Consider the following 22,572-nt stretch of genomic DNA (forward strand, 5'->3'; position numbering starts at 1 on the left):
GGGGGGGGATTGATGTTCCGTTCCCTGTCAGCCAGCCTTCCCAGATTCATGTGCTGGGTTTTCGGAAAGGAGCCGCAAGGCTCTGGCAGGGTCCTAGAGGGCTCTGGCCTCTTTCCCAAAGCTGACGAAGTGCTAAGTAGGCTTTGGGAAGGAGGTGGGAAGGTGCCCCTTTGGCTCGGCATACTGCACAGGGAAAACCTGTTGCACTGCCCTAAATCACCCATGTGCTCAATATAGATCGGTCTTGTGTAGCCTGGCCCATAATTAATCTGGAGTTACCAGATCTTTCAATAAATTATTGACTTTCAACTTCTTCACCAAATTATATGCTATGCCTATGAGATGCTCTCTTCAACATTTTTATAGCAAGATGTTACTAAATAAATATGCTACATAGTAGTAGATAGAGTAGTAGAAAGACAACCTACTTTGCTTTCTTACAAGTCAAGCAAATGGTGTACTATGACCATTTGCTTGATTTGAAATTGCTATGAAGATACAGTTGACTAGAACAACATTTGCATTCTACAGAAAAATAGAAATGTACTGATTTCATGCCTCATACGCTCTGATATTTATGACAGCCACCCAAGTCAAGAGAGGGCAATTGCTTATAATATATAACATATTGAAACATTTATGAAAAGATCAAATATTACTAATGGCTTGTTACAGATACAGGAGACGCTTATTCCAATGTCTAATTTGCTTCCTGCACCAAACAGTACATTAAACAATTTAGCTACACCATAAACAGTTACTCTTTCTACCATCTCATAAGTACAGAGAATAAAAATCTCTACAGCTGGGATTTAAAAATAAAAAGTAAACAGCAATTCAGGTAAGTGGTGTTTTTTTCCAGTTGCCTAGCTACCGGGGGGAAAAAAACTATGCTGTATTTTTAGCTCAATGGAGCTGACTGTTTAAATAAAGATATATTGTCCTATTTTCTTTCTGAAGTATTTGCTTATTAGCTGTACCTGAATATAAAAGTGTGGGGGAGTTAAAAAATGAACACAACTTACCATAAATAAGTAAATATATCTATACTAGAGAACCAGTTTTATTGGCATCTTAAACACTTGGTATTATAACCTTCAATCTAAATTGAGGCTGAAAAAAATGTTAGTGTTATATATAAACAGGAAATGTACCCATGAAAATGATCTGTGACAAAGAATGACCCAAAATTTGTAGGAGTATCACATTCACAACATTCCTGGCAATTAAGCAACATAGAACTAGACTATGTTTTCTTTCACTATTTAAGAAGATTATACTGAAAAAATAAAAGTTTGTTCTTTGTCTAGAACAACTCCCACCACAACCCCACTCTTCTGGGTTAAAACCTCTGCAGGCAGAAGTGACCAACTAGAACACGCAAGCTTCAAGGTCTGAAAATAATATGTGGAATAAAATTCTAAGATTCTATGACCTCTGGTTTCACAAAAGAGTTATGGTGCTTATAAATTCCACCAAGGCACCAAAGAAAGTATGGAAATAGTGAGCTACCAGTCTTAACTTCAACACTATGGAAATTGAAGCAAACCGCAAACCAAAAACCCACACATTTGATTTGACTGTCTCACACACTGTTCTCACCGACAGTTTAGCCTTCAGCCCCAATCCTCTTCCTCTGGACATCATTGACAATGGGGTGGATTGGGGGAGGTTTGTGGCCTGTTGTAAGAACAAGCCTAATGAATCACACCAAAGGCATTTCTAGTGCCTTGCATAATCTTTCTGAAAAACATGTTACCTGTTTGATCAGTTTTGTATTATGTGCTTGGAATCATCTGTGGGGAAATGCTGTGGGTAGGGGGAGCCACTAGGCAGAGTGAGTGGGCAAGACATCTGAAGGAGAAGAGAAATCCAGCATTTCAGGTCTGCTTCACCTGATCCTAACATGGTACTCCGAATAATCAAGCTACCCTCCCCCCATAAGTCTTACAATGCTGCTATTTAATGATCCTGAATGAGGAGATTGACTTCGCTTGTTTCACCAAGATTTGAAAGGACGATAAAGGTAGAGCTTTTTCCCCCAGACACAGACTTGAGGTTCAGGAAAGAGCTGTTGCTGTTGTTTTTAGGGATTTCATCCCCCAGTCCAGGCTCCCTATCAGATTGGGTGCACACTTTAAGTATCTGTACCTGGTTCTGAGAACAAGGGACAAGGTAGGGCTGCTGTTGGTGTAGTAATCATCCTGCAAACAGCACACATGATACAAAACAGTAAAAGGGGAAAAATGTAACCCAAAATGATGTTGTGCATGACCAAGAACATGGTCAGAAACAGATAACTTCACCTTCAACGCAGAAGCTTTTAACTGCTAGAACTGTGCCATTTCCCCTCAGTTTTTAGCCAGACTATATCTCTTACCAATAAATTCTCAGTGAATTCCACCCCCCAATGAATATAAGAAATTATCTTGATGCTATGAAAAACAAAAAAATATGAATGTGTCATAATGGCAGGATGCTGAAAAGGATGCTGAAACTATGCAGCTGCATAAAAATAGGTCTAGTCACTGCCATCATGCAGAAAGTGCCACATTTCATTATGCAGTGGAGGTTACCCGGTGACAGACACACATTATAATACCTAGAAGTGGCCTGCTATATCTAGCTTATAGAATTGGAAATGAATGGGGGGGGGTATTTTAACTTGCTATAATTATTTCTTGTTTTATTTTACTAGAAATCAGTGCTCTTGGATTTCTGTCACCTGAGACCGAAAAACCCCAATATTTACTAACTAGAAAACCAAGTACTGTCAGTAGCATGCTGAACCTAGCAGTATGTCATCCATAGAAGAAAGCAGTCGGAGGAGCGTAGGTGCTCTCAGGGATATACAAAAGAATGGCTCACATGACACTTGCTATCCCCCAGCCTTCAATGTTACTTCACAGAAACATAACCTGCCTACTTTTTTTTGTTAGGTATTCAATAATGAAAAATGTGTTTTAGCGGGAGTGGGTCTGAAGGGTTAGGTTGCATCATTCAATTCAACGATGAATTTGTAAGCTAATGGCATCAGCTATGCTCCACAGAAGATTTACCAGGGAAAACCCTTGAATTTCTACTTGAACAATGAACTGTAAGCTGTTTCTCTGTCTTGTGATGGTAATAAATATTGTATATTGTGTCTCTCCCCCCCCCCTTGCTAGACACTCCTTTTAGGCCACATTATCTTTGCAACAGTAGACAACTAGCCATTCATGATTTTATTTGCTAAAATCCACAAGTTTCTACTAAAAGAAAAAGTTCCTGATGTGCTTTCTTAGTATCATGTACTATTAAATGCTTTTGCAATATCCACAAGCGGATTTAGGAGGATGAGCGACCTGGATCATAGACTCGTCTTAAAAGACAGATCTAAAAAGGAGATAATTATCCACAAGAGGAGCTTTGCTCAAGTCCATCAAGTCTGGCCCTAGGATTTTAAGACTGTAGACCTGACACAGTGGCTAATACCAGGATAAACATAGGTTCCAAATACATCATCTTTATGGCTTCTGGTTCCACTCTCTCTTAATGGAGGCAGCCCTCACTTGAAGGTGAAGGAAAAACAAGGATGATTGAGGGTAAATCATCCCTGCAAATTCCCCCCAGGGATGGGGGGAATGGGCTACACTCACAGTTTGTCTTGGTACCTGGCTCTCACTCCGGCTTGGAATGCGGGGGGCAGGGAGGTGCTGAGAGCAAAAGCACTTCACCTGGTGAAAACCCTCCAATGCAGCCATTAAGAAGCAGAGGTTCTTCTGTTAATTAGAGCTTAATTGGACTAAAGAACAGGTGTATGCTAGAAGAGATGAAATCACAAACTGAGGAACAAACCAACTGCAAGGACTTTAAGGTATGAATTTGAGATAAGACTTCATTTGGTGCAAAAGACGGTGGGGAGCCTACAGTTTCTTTATTTAAAATTTTCTTTTCTACATTTATGTTTCAACAACCCTCCTCTGAATATTAGTTCAAATTATATTTGAACAAGTGAGGATGGAAGAAATTGGATTATAAATATGGAATAAAACATGAAAAGCAACTGTGTGTGTATAAAAAAGGAAAGAGAGGGGGAAGCTCTACTTTGCAAAAGGTTTACGATGAAAACTTAGAGCTCACTCTTTCCCATCCTTTATTATCTACGAACTGAACTGAATAAAGCTAAGAGGACTTGGAATTTAATTTAATTGGAAGGATAACTGGCTGTATATCTTTAGCTGGAAGGAAGGATGAAAGGAGTCTGTGATCTGTCAAGGAATTGATAAGGTTCTTTATTGAGTCATCTGCAGTTCGACAGACTGCTCTTCTTCCCAGCCTGAGAGGAAAAATGGTGAAAGCAGTTTATATACTGGGACAGAGCGACTTTTGCAGCGGTTGTTAAAGTTCTCGGTGCAAAACAATGAAGCACGGGACGGAGTAATGAAGAAATTTCTGGAACAACAATGGAATATCAGCTCTGCCCAAGGGACGACGTGTTACAGCAACAATCGGAGTAAAGACAGACATAACATCTTACAAGGGCAGAAAAAAATACCATGGACAGAATAATTGCCACACACAGGAAGAACAAGGATATAGTTTGAATTCCTCACTTGAAGACTCATAAATCATTTAATGTGTCAACATGAATAGAAGTTATTAATAAATCATTTAATGTGTCAACATGAATAGAAGTTATTAATATTAGAATCATAGAATCATAGAGTTGGAAGAGACCACAAGGGCCATCGAGTCCAACCCCCTGCCAAGCAGGAAACACCATCAGAGCACTCCTGACATATGGTCGTCAAGCCTCTGCTTAAAGACCTCCAAAGAAGGTGACTCCACCACACTCCTTGGCAGCAAACTCCACTGTCGAACAGCTCTCACTGTCAGGAAGTTCCTCCTAATGTTTAGGTGGAATCTTTTTTCTTGTAGTTTGGAACCATTGCTCCATGTCCGCTTCTCTGGAGCAGCAGAAAACAACCTTTCTCCCTCCTCTATGTGACATCCTTTTATATATTTGAACATGGCTATCATATCACCCCTTAACCTCCTCTTCTCCAGGTTAAACATGCCCAGCTCCCTTAGCCATTCCTCATAAGGCATCGTTTCCAGGCCTTTGACCATTTTGGTTGCCCTCCTCTGGACCCGTTCCAGTTTGTCAGTGTCCTTCTTGAACTGTGGTGCCCAGAACTGGACACAGTACTCCAGGTGAGGTCTGACCAGAGCAGAATACAGTGGCACTATTACTTCCCTTGATCTAGATGCTATACTCCTATTGATGCAGCCCAGAATTGCATTGGCTTTTTTAGCTGCCGCGTCACACTGTTGGCTCATGTCAAGTTTGTGGTCAACCAAGACTCCTAGATCCTTTTCACATGTACTGCTCTCAAGCCAGGTGTCACCCATCTTGTATTTGTGCCTCTAATTTTTTTTGCCCAAGTGCAATACTTTACATTTCTCCCTGTTAAAATTCATCTTGTTTGTTTTGGCCCAGTTCTCTAATCTGTCAAGGTCGTTTTGAAGTGTGATCCTGTCCTCTGGGGTGTTAGCCACCCCTCCCAGTTTGGTGTCATCTGCAAATTTGATCAGGATGCCCTTGAGTCCATCTTCCAAGTCGTTGATAAAGATGTTGAATAAGACGGGGCCCAAGACAGAACCCTGTGGCACCCCACTAGTCACTCTTCTCCAGGATGAAGAGGAACCATTGATGAGCACCCTTTGGTCAGTCAGCCAGTTACAAATCCACTGAGTGGTAGCATAGTCAAGACCGCATTTTACCAGCTTCTTTACAAGAATATCATGGGGCACCTTGTCAAATGCCTTGCTGAAATCAAGGTAGGCTACATCCACTGCGTTCCCTTCATCTACCAGGCTTGTAATTCTGTCAAAAAACGAGATCAGGTTAGTCTGACATGACTTATTTTTGAGAAATCCATGCTGACTATTGGTGATCACAGCATTCCTTTCTAGGTGCTCACAGACTGTTTGCTTAATGATCTGCTCCAGAATCTTCCCTGGTATTGATGTCAGACTGACTGGGCGGTAATTATTTGGGTCCTCTCTTTTCCCCTTTTTGAAAATAGGGACAACATTTGCCCTCCTCCAGTCTGCCGGGACTTCGCCTGTTCTCCAGGAATTCTCAAAGATGACTGCCACTGGTTCTGAGATCACATCTGCCAGTTCTTTTAATACTCTTGGATGCAGTTCATCTGGCCCTGGAGACTTGAATACATCTAAACTAGCCAAGTATTCTTGTACTATCTCCTTAGTTATTCTGGGCTGTGTTTCCTCTGCTGAATCATTTGCTCCAAATTCTTCAGGTCGGGCATTGTTTTCTTTATTGGAGAAGACTGAGGCAAAGAAGGCATTGAGGAGTTCAGCCCTTTCTGTGTCCCCTGTTTGCATTTCACCATCTTCTCCTCTGAGTGACCCCACTGTTTTTTTGTTCTTCCTTTTGCTACGAACATACCCATAAAAGCCTTTTTTGTTGCTTTTAACCTCTCTAGCAAGCCTGAGTTCATTCTGTGCTTTAGCTTTTCTGACTTTGTGTCTACACGTGCTGGCTATTTGTTTGAATTCCTCTTTGGTGGTTTCCCCCCTTTTCCATTTTTTGTACACATCCTTTTTTAATCTTAACTCAGTTAAAAGTTCTTTAGATAGCCACCCTGGCTTCTTTAGGCACCTTCCATGTTTCCGTCTCATTGGTATTGCCTGAAGTTGTGCTTTTACTATCTCCCTCTTAACAAACTCCCAGCCATCATGAACTCCCTTTCCTTTTAGTATTACTGTCCATGGGATCTCACCCAGCACTTCCCTAAGTTTTATGAAGTCGGCTTTCTTAAAGTCAAGAAATTGAGTCCTAGTATGCTTGGCTGCTCCTTTCCGCTGTATAGTAAACTTCAGAAGAGCATGATCACTCGCGCCTAATGATCCTTCCACTTCTACCCCACTAACCAGGTCATCAACATTGGTTAGGACCAGATCTAAAATGGCTGTTCCTCTTGTTGCTTCTCCCACTTTTATTGCAGTTGTTGTATAAGGGATTATTATTATGACCGGGGTGTAATTGAAACTAGTAAGATTTTGTAATGCAGAATTAAAGAAAATAATTAAATCATCAAATCTAGCATGCTGGGGGCCACTTTAACTAAATTATATAATTCAGTATTTGAATGATTGGTATTAATAATTGCATTATAAACTGGAATTGTTATAATGAGGCTATTATTGGACTGTAATTGAAAACTAATAAAATTTATTGTATAAAAAACAAATATTATCTTTATAATACTGAGCCACTTTTAAAATATATTTATATAGGATATATCCATGCTCTAAATACTTTGCTAATTGATAAAATTTCTACTCTGCCTTTCTGTAAAACACATCAAATATCTTACAGTGCCCTGGTTTGCACACAACACTAATCCATGGTGAACATAAACCAACAACAAACCACAGCTTGAAGGCATAATTTGTTCATGCTTAATAAACCAGAATTAAGATGCTGGGCCAGGTTTGGAAGATTAAATTAATTAACAATTGCAATGATACTGAATATCTGAAAAAGACTAAACCTGAAATCTGATAGTGGGGTTTACAACTTCAATAAAATATTGGAGGGGGCCTAGATAAACTGAGCCCTGCATAACTGATCACAAGATGCAGTGCACACACATTTTTTTTTAATGAGGCAATTGCTTTTTGTGCTGGTCCCGGGGGGAAGGTTACCGTTGGCGTGGTCAAAGTCCAGTCCTGGGTCACGAGTCTGGAAACAGTTCACAAAGAGCGAGGCGGGGTCCGAAGCAGGAAGCCAGGCGGGGATGGGAACTCTGGAAGGACAGGTCTGGGTCTGGGCAGAAGCAGGTATTCAACGACGTTGCTCCCACAACCTGGGACCGGGCTGACTGGCCTTTATCTTGTCTGAGGCCGGGGCGGTCCCAGCCCCCAGGAGACCCGCCTCTCCTGACCTTAAGGCGAGCACTCCTCCTGGGAGAAACCAGTTCCCTCCGCCTCTCTGCCCTGAGCCTCTGCAGCTCAGGAGAGGCTGGAGGGTTACTGGACCCAGGGGAAGGCTCACCTTCCCCTGACAGGGCTGGGAGAGGCGCACCTGTAGGCACTGTGTCCTCAATCACCTCCGGAGCCAGAGTGGAATTACCTGGTGCCTGCTCCTGAGGATCCGGCACACTTGCAGGCGCTTCAGATCCAAGGCCCTGGAGGCGGGGACTCCTGTGCAGGCTGGGGTTCCTCCGGTTCAGCCTCTGAATCGGATTCCCAGGCCATCACACTTTTATTTAAAGATTGTCAAGAAACACAAATTCCAAAAGCATCTATTCATACAGCATTTCATTTGTTTGGGTAGACACAATAGGGATTAAGAAATCCCCTCTAGTGCCGTTGCTGAGTACTTACCGGTAAGTGTGTCTGCATTCCCACGTCCAGAGACAAAAGGCAATGATGGCTATATAGTTATACTGCAGATGGACATTCATTTTAAGAAATGAATCAGAAGAACAGAAACAAACAGCAAAGGTTGTTGCTTATCTATCCTTCCAGCTGCACGAAACATCTGTATTATGACAAAAAGAATTACTGGAGTGAAGATCACAGATCACCATGTTAGCATGCAATGAAGCTGAAAAGACTTCAACCAATCCCTTGAAATTTAGGAGAAAGGATTCCAAGTAGATTTGTTAATTCCCCCACTTCTGTGACCAGCAGCATCACCACTGGATCTCATCATCCTGGTCAGCAGCACTGATGGTGGTGGGAAGATAGCTCCATGACACCACACTGGTTGCTCTTGGCTATGCTGTTAGTGAAATGTCATATCTAGGTTGTCTCCACAACCTATTTCTCTGCATATCTCAATAACATTTCATGTGGCTGCAGCTGAGAGACAGGTGAGACAGTATTCATCAGTTCAGCTGTGGGCAACTGCCATTTGGTTCCTCTTCTCACAGGCCTGCCAGATCAGTGGCTACTCTGCCTGGTCATTACATATTACAGTGCTGCATCCATCTAAGTTTTGTTTAAGAGAGGACCCACTGAAATTAGTGAATCTAAACAACTTATGTTCATTAGTTTCAGTGGGCCTACTCTGAGTAGGACAAACACTGGATACAACCATATATATATATATATATATATATATATATATATATATATATGCGCCTCCATTTCCTAGCGTTCCTCTCAGCTCCTAATCAATTTTTCTTTGCTGTTATATTTATTTGTATCTTGCTCATTATATAGTTAGTAGGAATATGCTGTTCTCTTAAGTCTTTGCACAGCGCTTAGGAAACTTGGGTGTCTTCTAAATAATGATCATGATTACAACTATAACAGTATAATAGGTTTAGAAAGCTATGCTCCATTGAACTCAGATTGTCATCCAAGAAAATGTGCACAGAATCAAGCTGCACTTTGGATTTTCTCCCCCCCCACACACCTTTACTTTTTTTTAAAAAAAAAACTTGTTTTTGCTAGCATGTACAAGAAATGCAATTTACTCTTTGTCAAAGATCACAAATTTGCTAATTATGTATACACACCTTCAGAATAAAAATGGTTTGCAGTGATTCAAAGCAAGTATAAAATAAGTGGAAGCTGGTAAAAATGGAGATATGTTTGCTGTAGTTTGCAGCAGAGATGAGTGAACTTGGCTAGTTTCGGGCTAAAAACTTTAACAAAAGATGAGACTCCTCATGTAATGCTTCTCTTACTTAAGATAGAAGGTGTGGTTATTCCACATCTGAATGTTCCCCTTATTAGAGATGAGACTTTCAATGGCCCGCAGCAAGAATATTATTGACACAAAAATGGAAGCAAGAAGAATTACCGATGAAAGAAGAATGGTGGATGAAACTGATGGACTATGCAGAATTAGACAAACTAATGGGAAGGGTTTGAAGCCTGCGGGACCAGAGATTCTTAGAAGACTGGAGTAAATATACGAACTATTTGAAAAGTAATTGTAAAGAACAGATTATGCTAGTAGGACTGCAAGAAGTTTTGTAAGGAGGATTATTTGAAATATTGGAAGAAAGACTGTGAGGAAAATTATTAGTTAATGATAATTAAGTGTAATAGGGAAATTAAGAAATGCAGAATAAGTGATAAAGAATGAAAAATCATCAGAAGTGTCGACTGAAGTCTAAAACATTGTATAAGATAAAAAGTTATGTTATATGATTGATGGAAATGATATGTTAAAAAAACCAATATATATATAGAGAGAGAGAGAGAGAGAAACTTTCAATGGCCCAAGCAAACATAAGAACTTCTTGAACAGGGGCCAATGCTGATTTCAGCCCCTATTTCATGGGCTTCATTTAAGCTAGGTTCATTGCTGGGCCCTGTAGCATTTTCAGATGCTACAGTTGAGTATGCTTACAGCTCAGGTTGAGCCTGGAGCCTAGTTATCACTGCCAGTCTTCAGGTCACTATCTCCTTGTGCTCCTATTAATTTCCAGAGAACAAATGCGTGAAACACAATGCACAGTCTCAAAGCTATTGAATTTTATTCTCTCTTGAATATGCTGCTCATTCAAGCAATCTTAGCTAGTAGTTTTCACAGCTAAAGCTAATTTCTTGTTATGGAACTTTGCACATACATAAACCCAAAGCAGTAAGATATATAGAAAAAAATATCAGAAATATTTTTGAGATATTGCTCCATGCATGAGTGGTGGGCCTCTATACAGAATATCCGAGAAAAGAATTACAGCAATTATCAGCAAACATCTTGCACAAAAAGGCACACCAAAGCTCAGGTCTTTTCTGTTCAGGTTTTTTTGATGCTCCGCCCAAAATATAATTAGGCAAGGGTAACAGATCATTGACTAGATTAATCATTCTGATATTTCTAGAGTAGGCATAGTCTCAAGGTTCATGTAATCTGGTTAGAGAAGAGCAATGTTTCCTATTTAGGCTTCTACATTTTTATTTGGAATTTTCACATTTGTATTTAATGAAGCTTTTTTCCCCTGTGTAAATTCTTCTGTTTTAAAACATGTGATCGCTCCAAAGGCAGACAGCCTGAATTAGCAGTATGCTCCTATCAAAGGAACCTCTCGTGTTCTCATACAGAGAAGTTACACCCAAAAACCTTTCCATTCACTTCAGTGGAGTGCTGTATGCAGAAGCAATACAGTATACAATAAAAAATGGGAAACCTTTCCTTGTAGATATTTTGGAAGGTGTAGTGCAAATATATATAGATATATAAAATTGTATGAGATATATGTGTATTCAACGCTTCAATCTTGTGTTCATTATTGATATCAGGCATAGCTGCTGTCCATTGTCCATTGTTTTCAATAAGATCCTATTGCTACAGATATACCAGTGGTCTGCAAGCCAGTCACTGTTGAAATAAATGATGCCCATCCAACAGCAGTGTGGAGATTTCAGTATTGTGTAGCATAGATGCTTAATGGCATGATTAATTTTGTCCTAAGGGGTCCAATTCCAAGATGAATCTAAAGCTTACAGAATAATCTACTGGGATTCAGTCATGAGACACAAAGGGAATATTTGGTACAAATGCCCAGAAAACCAAACAATAATATTCCCAGCTGTGGTACATACATTCTTCCTCTCTCTTTAAATATTGTTGAAAATAATATTGAAAATTTCCCATTTATGATTTGCTTGTTCAGAGAAATATTTAAAAGGAAGACATTACCAATACTAACTTTAGAAGAAAATGGATCTGTACTTGTGTCCAAGGCTGCACATCACATTCCTTGAATTCAAAATTAGCTATTTGGAGTTGGGAATTGTTATTTTATTTGCTCAGACTAAAAGGTCAGCATTATTTTACCAGCTTCTTATTTTCTGTATTTAAAATGTCATCCAACATAGTTAGCCTGGGTAACATTTGTGCTTGGAACATTCCCTCTTCTGTTTCTTATTTCTGATAAGGTCTTTTATGCAAAATGAATTCTAATTATGTTTAAGTATGGATATGGGGCTTTGAAAAAGCATTCTGTTTAAAAAGATAAAGGACAAACTTATATGTCCATCCACATCTTGTCATGCTAAAAACGTATTTTACACGGGTTACTTGTGCTTGAATGTAAATTCATTGGAATCAACACCCCTCTAGAAACCATAACCCATTTTGGAAGATTTTTAGTGCCTTTTCTATCTGAAGCTTGTTTAGATCTATAAGTTGCTTTAAGACTAATTTGTGTGAAATGTGACAGATAAATGAAATAAATGAAAATTTAAAAATAATGATTTGCTGCCATGTCTTTGAAGTCAGTACTGTTTTGCATAGTACTATAGTCTGATAATATAACGTGCAGTGTAGTTCACATGATTGTGCTCATTGCAAGTCTTTTAACTAACCACATAAATTTCTGGATTTTTAAACTGCTATGATGGATGAGATCATGCTGTTGTGGGGAGAATGTCTATTACCAGCCATCATAGATCCTATTGTTTGAACACATTAAGCTTTGTAAAGGTTGACAGCAGTCAAGACTTCATTTTCTTGTCCACGTAATAATATGGCCCTAGGTGCCACTGTGTCAATAATCCTACTGATGAGAGGTGTGAATAATACTTAACAGCTAAATATGTGCACAACTTAATCCACCTCACAGTCTAGTTCCTCAGGTTACCAGGGCTGGTGCTGGGATAAGAATGGTTGCTTCAGCCATGCAGCAGCTCCAGCTAACAGCTTGTATAGGACGTGGTGGTTTAACCTGTGCCTGGCTGTGTCAGGTCCTGATCTGAACAGATATTTACATGCAATTTCCTTCCTCCCAAGTAACCTCATATGCAGCTACCTGGGCCCTTTAGTTCTGATGTCCCTGTCTGGATCACCCTTCCTCTGCTCCTGTCACCATGGAAAAGATAAAACAGGGAAACTAGCCAGAAATCCAGGGACCTGGTTGGGGCAAGCCTCCAGTCCAGGGGCAAGGATATCTTAATCCGATGGCTCCTTAGTACTATTGGCAATGTGGAGCTCTGCTAGAGGGTCCTGTTCCACTCGCTGCTCACCTGATGAGGTCTCTGGTTTGAGATATGGGTAAGACAGAAGCCTGACACACAGCCAAAGGGTGAAAGCAGAAATCATATAATACTGTAACAATTTAGCTTGATGTTCCACCTTTATTGTGTAAGATTCTTAACAGATGCCTGCTTACTTAACTGGAAGTCAGGTAATTAAAGAAAAAAAGCACTCTGTACAAAGATTCTGGCCTCATAAATATGGTAGAGTGGCTAACCTGTTGCTATTCAGATCTTCTTAATGGGAGTCGTATTCCCACCACATCTGTTGTGGTCACAGAGGTCAACCATAAAATAGAAGAAGACTAACCTGCTAATACTTGCCTTCTCAAACTCCTGTGTTATGGTACTCAGTTGTTTTCCCTATGCTACCACTTGTGAATGCAAGTGTCTAGTGGATGACATAACCTTCCCATTATCTTGCACACATGCATGGTTGATGTGTAATCATTTTTACCACATCTCAAACTTTGTAGCATTGCCATGAATCCTAGGGAGTAGCATCCTACAAGTTTGCCACATTATGTAATGCTTGGAACGCTGATTATTTCTTTTCAACTTTATTGCTAAGAGTGCACAGGAACTAGGCTGATACACTGATGTTAACACACCACAAACATAGCAGGACCACTGAATTTCTTGTCCCATCACCTTTTTAATATGCTTTTGATATGTAGGTTTTTTTGTGGTAAAAGCAATAAAAGCTGATCCTCTTCCAAAGAGCTGCTTTTGTCCTAACAGTATTTTTATGCCTGTGTTTATCTGCTTTCTATATTTCACCCCTGCCATCTGCTTTTGAATATACAGGTCATTGTAACCTTATAATATCCTTGTGAAAAATAAGATGTAGAAAAATGGCAAACAAAGAAAACAGGCACTGACAAATGGGGGGGGGTGAGAAATAACAAAATGAGGAGAAGATGGAAAGAAATAAAAGTAAAAAAGTGTCTTCCGAATAACATGGCAAAATAGATTTATTGTTTCTTTGCTAACACTGTGTCCAAATCCTAGCCTAGTTTTAGTGGCAGATGTTTTTGACTAAAACTCCCATCATCCACAACCTGGTTTGGATGATGGCAGTTGTACTCCAAGACATTTGGAGGTTACCAGGTTGAAGAAGGCTGTCTTGAATCACTACTTACTTCATGGGAAATACTGGTAAGATTAAACAGACACTGTTGCATTTCCCCAAAATGAGGGGAAATGTTTTTGGGGTTTAAGATTATTTGGAAATTATGCTCTCTGCTCCAAATTCTGGACAGGGGATTGCTGCAGTTCCTATGGAAATACACGTCACACATGCTCAGACCTATTTTAAATTATTTCATCTACTGTATTTTATGAATGATCCATGACATTTTCAACAGAGTCATGGCACCATTTTAGCCCAGATTGTGTGGCATCAGTACAGAACCTTATCTTGCCCATGGAAATCTAATGAATTCCTCGTAAATGCTGCTTATACAGTGCATCACATCTTAAGTCCTTCATTTGAAAGCTGTTCCTCTCTGCTCATTCCTCTCATTTATTGCATAGATATTGAATACTTATTAAACATGCCCCTGCTAGTTGTTTCTTTAAATTAGCTTCCTACTTAAGGTTTGATATCATTCTGAAATCCCTCAAGAACCATTCAAGCTGTAATCTGCACTCAGTATTGAATTTGCACCAGATAAATAAATTAGCTGCAAATTATGGAAGGTTCCCTTTATGCGTTATTTGAGTTCACTCAGCCAAAACCACTGTAGCCCTTGGCCACTGTAAAGAACTTTGGCCTCCTCCCAATAAAATCAGCCATGAAAGAAAAAAGAAAAACCAGGCAAACTCTACGGCTTCACAACAGCTGGAATCCCAAGCAAGTCCACTGTTATAATTGCCCTTTATCTGGTCTGAAGCCAGCTCAGCCAGTTTGCTTGTGTCCTGGCTTGTATTTTTTTTTTCTTGGGCAGGTTCAAAGTTAGTCCAAGGGTCAATACTACATGTGCATCATTTAAATAAATTGATCTGCATATGAGCAATGCTTTCAAACAATCTTGGAAAGAAAGCAATCCCACCCATATTGCCACCATATAGCATAATGCTATGCGAGTTTTAAAGGCATCATTTTGCACTAGCACATTAAAAAATAGAAAGCAAATGAAAGTTTGCAACTGTTCATAATTTTCAGTTCAAGAAAAATGTGAACAACCTACTCCCAAAGTATCCTATTTCACAGAAGTTTCTATTGTGAGGACACATTGTTTTGTATCTCTGTTTGGCTCAGAGAACACACCCAGAAATCATGAATGCTGTTCTCTGTTGGTAGTACAGCTGTTACACCACAAGTCCTTTGCCTTTATGGTCACATATCCAGCTCATCTCTGCTAATCGAGCATGTTGAGGCTCAACAACAGTTTCCTTGGGTCACTGAGTTCTCTCTGTTCTTGCTCATCCATCCCGACTTCTGGAAGCTGCTACAAATATGCAGTAGCATCCATACAAAACATGCATTTTCCTGAAGATTTTCATTTATATGCTAAGAGAAGAGCCACAAGCACATTAGAATATTGCAAAAAATTATCTGAAATTATGCACCTTCAATGCACATTTATGCATGGTGCCATGCATCAAGCAGTAAGTGAACACTGAAAATGAGCCATAACCTTAGCTTCTCAGTATGTGACATAATATACAGGGGGAAATCCAACAACAGAAAGTTTTAAAGATACATAAAAATGAAAAATACTCCATAAGCACTAATGTGATCCTCAAACTGACTCAAAGGTCTTCACTTTCTAATATGTAAAAATCCAAAACCTCCCACAAAATCCCTGCAAATGTACCAGTGACTTCTGACAACCAGCTATATGGAGGCATACAGACAAGGGGTGGGTGACGGGTGGACAGGAAGGAGTTTGAAGCTGGTGGGACTTGAACCTGATAAATGCTGGGCTTAGTTAAACTAGCTTTTATCACATTGATGAAATACGTTGTGATAGAAAGGAAAACTGAGGATATCTAAAACAGTTGAGGTGTGAAACCAAGTATACTGTGGGCAATAACATAGCTATGATAGAGTGGTAATAGCTTTGGTGAGGGAAAGCCACAATGCTTGTGAAATCTCTCATGCAGCCTGGGGACATGATGCACATCCTATGAACTTGAAAGGAAATAAGACAACTATGGCTTTCCCCCCAGGGGTAAAAGTGCTGTGGGGAGGAGAACTGATTTGCTGGGGCAGAGTATTGCTTCCTCTTTTCTTTTGAAGAAAACAGCTTGAAACAATTTGTTTTGGAAAACACACACACAAAGATCATACATTAAGAATAAAAGTACATTATAAGAGAAAATTTCAAGTAAGGTGTAAAATGAAACATCTTAAATTGATGTAGTAGTTAACTATGAACCACCCTTGCATTTATATAGTCTTCTACTTTGCTTTAAGAAGAAGAAATGTTTATTTCTACTTGTTGGAGTAACTGTACATGGGAAGGTGTCAATTTACTTCATGAACGTATATCACCCCATGGATGAGCTAATCACAGGTACAAGGTCAGCCAAGCCAGTTGTTATGGTAATAGCCCCGTGCCCTAACTATGTCTTTGATTAATGCATGTCAGTTTAGCAGTGTTCATTGGTGTGAGTAGTAGGTCAGATTGTCTAGCTTGAACTGCTGGAGTTTATTTGGAGCAATGGAGATACTTTCTCCTTGTATGTATCTATACATATCTGTATCTGCAAAAGCCTATAAACTACACACACAGAGAGAGAGAGAGAGAGAGAGAGAGAACTATTTTACTGCATGGATTTTGAAGGAGGTTGCAGCTTGTTATTTTATCTTCTGCAACTGTAAACTATATGGACCTTAATCTGCTTCCATACTAGCACTGGGAGAAACTTGTACTGCATCTGGATCTCATATAAAATTTCCCACACTAGTGTACTGTACTGCACTCCCCCACAGGCCAACATGATACATTTCATATGTTGTTAGCACTCCTATCAGCCCTAGCCAGCATAGGCAATGGTCAGGGATGATGAGATTTGTAGTCCAACAACATCTAGATAAAAGCTAACTGTTTAGCCGTCCTACTAACTAAGATTGGATCCTCTTGCAATGTAATCCTACACAATAGATCATATACATGTTTATTCATTAGTATAACAGAATCACAGAACCGTAGAGTTGGAAGGGACCCTGAGGGTCATCTAGTCCAACCCCCTGTAATGCAGGAATCTCCACTAAAGCATCCATGACAGATGGCCACCCCACCTTTGCTTAAAAATGTGTGTGAGATATTTGCTAACTGTATTTTTGTTTTACCTATACTAAAACCTAGGTGAACAAATAAAGTAATTATTGTAGAACTACTGTATAGTACTCTATAGATTAATTCAGCAGTAATCTGATAGGGACAAAAACAAATGCATTTCTAAAACTGCTAGTGTTGGGATGAATCCAGGCTATGTTGAAACATCAGTTTTAAATTCTGTATACAATTTATTTCCACCTATTTTACTTCTTTTGCACTTTAGCCAAGAGGAGCAAAATGCACATTTCTAACCCCAAATTGGATCAGTTTATCAGAATGTTTATTATTTACTGATGTACTCTAAAGAAGACTTGCTTTTGTCATCTTTTCACATGGCTGCCATCCAATCAGCTTCAGGCAATCCTAGCTGGTACTTTGTTAACTTGCCCTGCAAACTCAGTCTCCATATTTTCTGCATAGTTTAGACTTGCCCCCATCATAGGCATATCTGCATCTGTAAAGAATGAGAAGCAACATCTGCCCAAGTTGCTTAATAGCTAGGATCCTTCTCATTCACTGAACTGCTTAGTCTATCCACATTTCTCTTTCCACAGACCACTTAAATGTATCCTCTTATATTCAAGAAAGACAATGAAGCACCTGTCTCAACCATGAGAATCTACTTAAACCTTTCCCAGCAGGATCTCTGTCTGCTAGCAGAAAGGATGCATTGTGGAAAAGCCAACAGCAAATTTCTGGAAGTGTTCCATAAATTCAGATAGGAAGATGTCTTAAATGAAATGATGACAGATGAAATAAATGCAAAGGCTTTTCCTGTACAAGGTTATTTGAATCTCTGACAAATAAATCCAGTGATGTCTTAAGCCAGAATAACCAATATGCAAAGCTAACATAGCCAGGATACAGAACACTTTCTTGGTATGATTTAATTAAGAAATTCAAAGCACCTTTGCATTTCTTGAGGTGAAAACTTGAGTAGTTTGCATGTCTGAACTGATAGACAGTTGATGGCCAGCAATTCTACTTACTACTTTACTTCACCAAATCTTTATTAGGCATTACAAATATAGTCCATCATAAAACATCCATATATATATATATATTAAATATATACAAATAAACAGCCATGTAAAAAATATGAAATAATGAGGATTTTCATTAGAGTTTCTTCCCACTAAATAGTGCCATTCACCACTCAGCCACCCTTACAGTTACTTCTGGGTTGATGTCAGACAGATAGAATCTGATATTTACATTGTGCCGTGATGTTAGACTACCCAAAAAAGGGGATACCAAATGTTTGTGTAGCTCATTGTACAATGGACAGTAGAAAATAATATGTTTGACTGTGTCTGGCACATTAAAAAAACATCTGCAATGTCTATCATTTCTGGGGATGTTTAAATATCTGCCCTTGACAAAAGCTATTGGGAAAAACATTTAGTCGGGCTAACATAAAGGCCCTGTGTTGGACTCAAATTATTAATTTTGAAATATAAGCGCCCCTGCTATCTGTTCTATTTAAACAATAAAACTTGGGGGAGCAAATTTTTACAGGGTCAGCAATTCACTGTTGCTTGGATACAAAGATCTCAAGTGGGGAAAAAACCTTTAATATTTGCAGGTAAGCAAACACCATTGAACGTCACATCAGTTACATTAATTTTAATAACATTTTCGTTTGGGGATGTGTAAATCCAGACAAGACAAGTTAAAGAGATAAATGATATAACCATGTTTTTGGTTGAATGATTTAGTTAGAAGACTAGAAGTAGATTTGTAGACAACTGAAATTCCCTCAAGGCACAGCTCATAATAATTTGTGCAGACAAGATACATTCCTTTTCGAGTTGACCCATTTTCATAAAGAAAATCTTTGGACTCGGTCCTGCAAGGCCTAGTCATCATTGCAATACTGCAAAGTAGTTTTTACACATGCTTAGCTGGAATTGAATTGTATTTAATACTGAAGCACTATCACAATAACTATTTGCTTACAAGGGACATAAAGTAATCTTCTTTCCTACTGGATTGGAAAATACATCCATTCAGTACGTTAGGCTGAGGTGATGAGCTATTTATTAATTTTACTGATATGATGTTCTCTTACAGTCACATGATGGTTATTACTATGTTTAAAGATCTACATATGTGCTCTTGGAGGAAATAGATTTTCTAGATCCCTTTTAGTTAGGGTTTTGGCACAGAAATTGTTTTGGTCACTCAGTATGATGACCTCAGAGATAGGGGAAATGTGTCCTTGTTAATTCTCCTCAGCCTCTCAGTGGCTGTCCAAGGCAGGGGTGTTCAAGGCTAACAATAGCCTTCTCTTCCATGAATTTGTCTTTTGAAGCCATCTAAATTAGAGGTCATTACTGTCTCCTGCAGGAGACGTGGTTAGTGCCACATTGTCCTGAATCTTCCACAACTCATATAGCATTTGTAGACTTCCTTCTAGTGTCTAGAACTTCGGGAAGAGAGACAACTGAGAGGTTGTCTGCATAATCCTATATGTGAGTACTCAAAAGTAACTCCCATTGAGTGAGGATTTACTATCTGGTAAGTGGGTTGAAGGTAACAAGTTCTGAAGGGCCAAGTTAACACTAAATGAAAAGCACTGAACTCAAGATGGAATTTCTATTACAGCTACAGTACTTAAACTAGAATGTCACTGTGTTGTCATTACATTACAATCAGGCCGTAGTTCTTCCTGTGACAAAAAAATGAGCAATACCAAAATTTAAATTTGGCCCAATTAACTGGAAGTAGTGATGCTACTTACTGCATCACCAATCATATAGCATGAACAGCATCACACCATTACCAATTAGAGTCATTATTATTTTATAAAATGCTTGGATGGCATAAAGCACATTAGAGGTGCTAAATGAGAAGAATCATCATTAAAAGGTTTTGGCCCATTAATTAGAATCATCATTTTTTAAAAAACGGAATCATTCTAGGCACTTAGAAACTATTAAGCACAGTCAGCTAAAAAGAAAAGGATCTCTGTGGTACGGAAGAGGAACATTCGAATCACAGACTGGATATAGGGAAACTGTGCTGCTCTGCCAGCGTCAATTTCCTACACAGATATTGTAGCTATATGGGAGAGGACAAGCATCTTAGACCCTCGTTAAGTCCAATTCCATCAGATTTAATTTCTGTCAAACTCTTGTACAGGGTAGTCGGAAGGAGAAAAGCGCTGTTTCAATGTGCAAACGGTTATACATTCTGCCTAGAGAAACAGCCAGTTGTGATGAAGAGCTCATACCCATTTTAAATAAAACTCCCAAGAGTCAAGCTAGACATGATTCCACATGCATTTGCTGGAAGCATATCAGGTTTTTAGAAATTAGTAGCAGGCACATGGGGGCAAATTGCATTTGGACTGCAGTGCATAGAAAGGGGATATTTAGCCCTTTTCTCCACTACCAGGATCCTGAGGAAAGTTACTTTCCCTCCACTTTTATTAGTGGTGTTTTTATTGTAATGATCTGTATGTGATTATAGATATAGATATATATTCTACTAATGTTTATTTTTTATGATTGCTTTTTTATATGTGTTTTTAGCAGTGAGCCACATTGAGTCCCTGTCAGGGGAAAAGTTGGGATATAAATAAATAAAATGATAATAATTAGCTGGGGAAACTACCTCCACTGGTATCAATGGGAGCTTTTCTCCAGGGCTAACAGCTGTGCATGTATTAGGATGATTTTAATCAGGATCTTGGATGGTATGGGAAGGGCTAAGCATCTCCTCCCCTCACAGTATGGTCTTAATTCATTTGCTCCCTCCCCTGCACCTGCTATTAATTACAAACAAACAAACAAACAAACAAACAAACAAACAAACAAACAAACCTTGACATGGTTTAGAGCAGGCATAGGCAAACTTGGCCCTCCAGATGTTTTGGGACTACAACTCCCACCATCCCTAGCTAACTGGACCAGTGGTCAGGGATGATGGGAACTGTAGTCTCAAAACATCTGGAGAGCCAAGTTTGCCTATGCCTGGTTTAGAGCAATGTGTTTTAGTGTCACATCTCATTTGGCGCTCAGAAAAACAATGTTTAAAACATGTATATACTCTTCAGCAAAATTGGCCATTAATTATTATCATTTGTTGTATTAATGATGAACATAGAATTCATGTATTTAGTATGAGTTTTCCAAAATGCAATCTGGCATCTCCTTGATTTAGCTAGCTTGGTTATTGCTAACCAGATGTGTTCATCCACTTTGGACAAAGCTTGAATACAGAACCCAGGTGGTATTCAGGCCTTCCCCAAAATGAACTAGGTCTTCTCCAAAGTGGTCCTAAGCTATGTGGGTTACTCTCAAAGCTTTGAGAGCTTCAGAAGGGTGGGTGTCCCCCCCCCCATTAAGCACAATTGAATACTTGCTTTCCCTCTCCCACAGGCAAGCTCTACATAAAAAAAAATTAATCAAGGCAGAGAGGAGGAGCTTGTAGTTCTATGACTGACAGCTTTAGGTTCCAACCAGGCAACAATTTTACCAGAGCTCTCAATATAACTTGCAATCACAATGCTTTGGGATGGAATGTAGAAGGAACTAACAGAAGGTGTTCTATCATATATATTTTTTCATTTACTTTTTAGCTGTAGCAATGCACAGCTTCCAAAGTGATATACCCATCACTAACAGGGATTTGTCTGTTATCCTACTTGCTGCCTGTTCAGTGAGTGGTTGATACCGACCAACCCCCCCAATGATGCATTTGGATTTCTTTCCACCATCCAAGCTCCCTGACACTTTCTCTCTGGCTGCTGGGGCAGAGCAGTGGAGGCGGCTTCTACTGGCAACTGGTCTCACCACCTGAACTTCTTCCTTTCCCACTGCTCGTCATGTATAGCCACAGTGATGAGCTGGGCTTTTCAGCTGCAAAACTAAGAGTGAGAAGGCCCCTCCATATGCACCCAGCCTCTGCCTGAAAGAATAGTCAGATGGCACTCTGCTGACTTTGCAAGCAGGTATGTCTTTTTTTTAAGGTTGCACTAAGGACTATCAATTAATTAATTAATACCATTTATATTCCACCTTTCTTCAAGGAATCCAATATGGTATACAATATGGTTCTCCCTCTTTTCATACTATCCTCACAACAACCCTGGGATAGGTTAGGTTGAAAGATGGCTACCCAAGGTCACCCAGTGTGTTTTGTGACTCAGTGGGGACTTAAACTCTACTCCTCCAGGTCCTAATCCATTGCTCTAACCAATACACAACACAGACTTTCTAACATGGTGTGTATTGCACATTCACACAACAAAGATTATCCACAC

The 22,572-nt window shown here is 39.4% G+C and overlaps 1 protein-coding gene across 2 annotated transcripts in view; it reads right to left on the reverse strand.

The window, feature by feature from the left end:
* The window catches only part of XKR4 (XK related 4), a 134,878-nt gene that overhangs the window by 43,382 nt on the left and 68,924 nt on the right, over positions 1 to 22,572 (reverse strand). The gene's annotated exons all lie outside the window — the stretch shown is intronic.

The sequence above is a fragment of the Podarcis erhardii genome (assembly GCF_964252035.2).
Source record: "Podarcis erhardii genome assembly, chromosome: 8".
Lineage (NCBI taxonomy): Eukaryota > Metazoa > Chordata > Lepidosauria > Squamata > Lacertidae > Podarcis > Podarcis erhardii.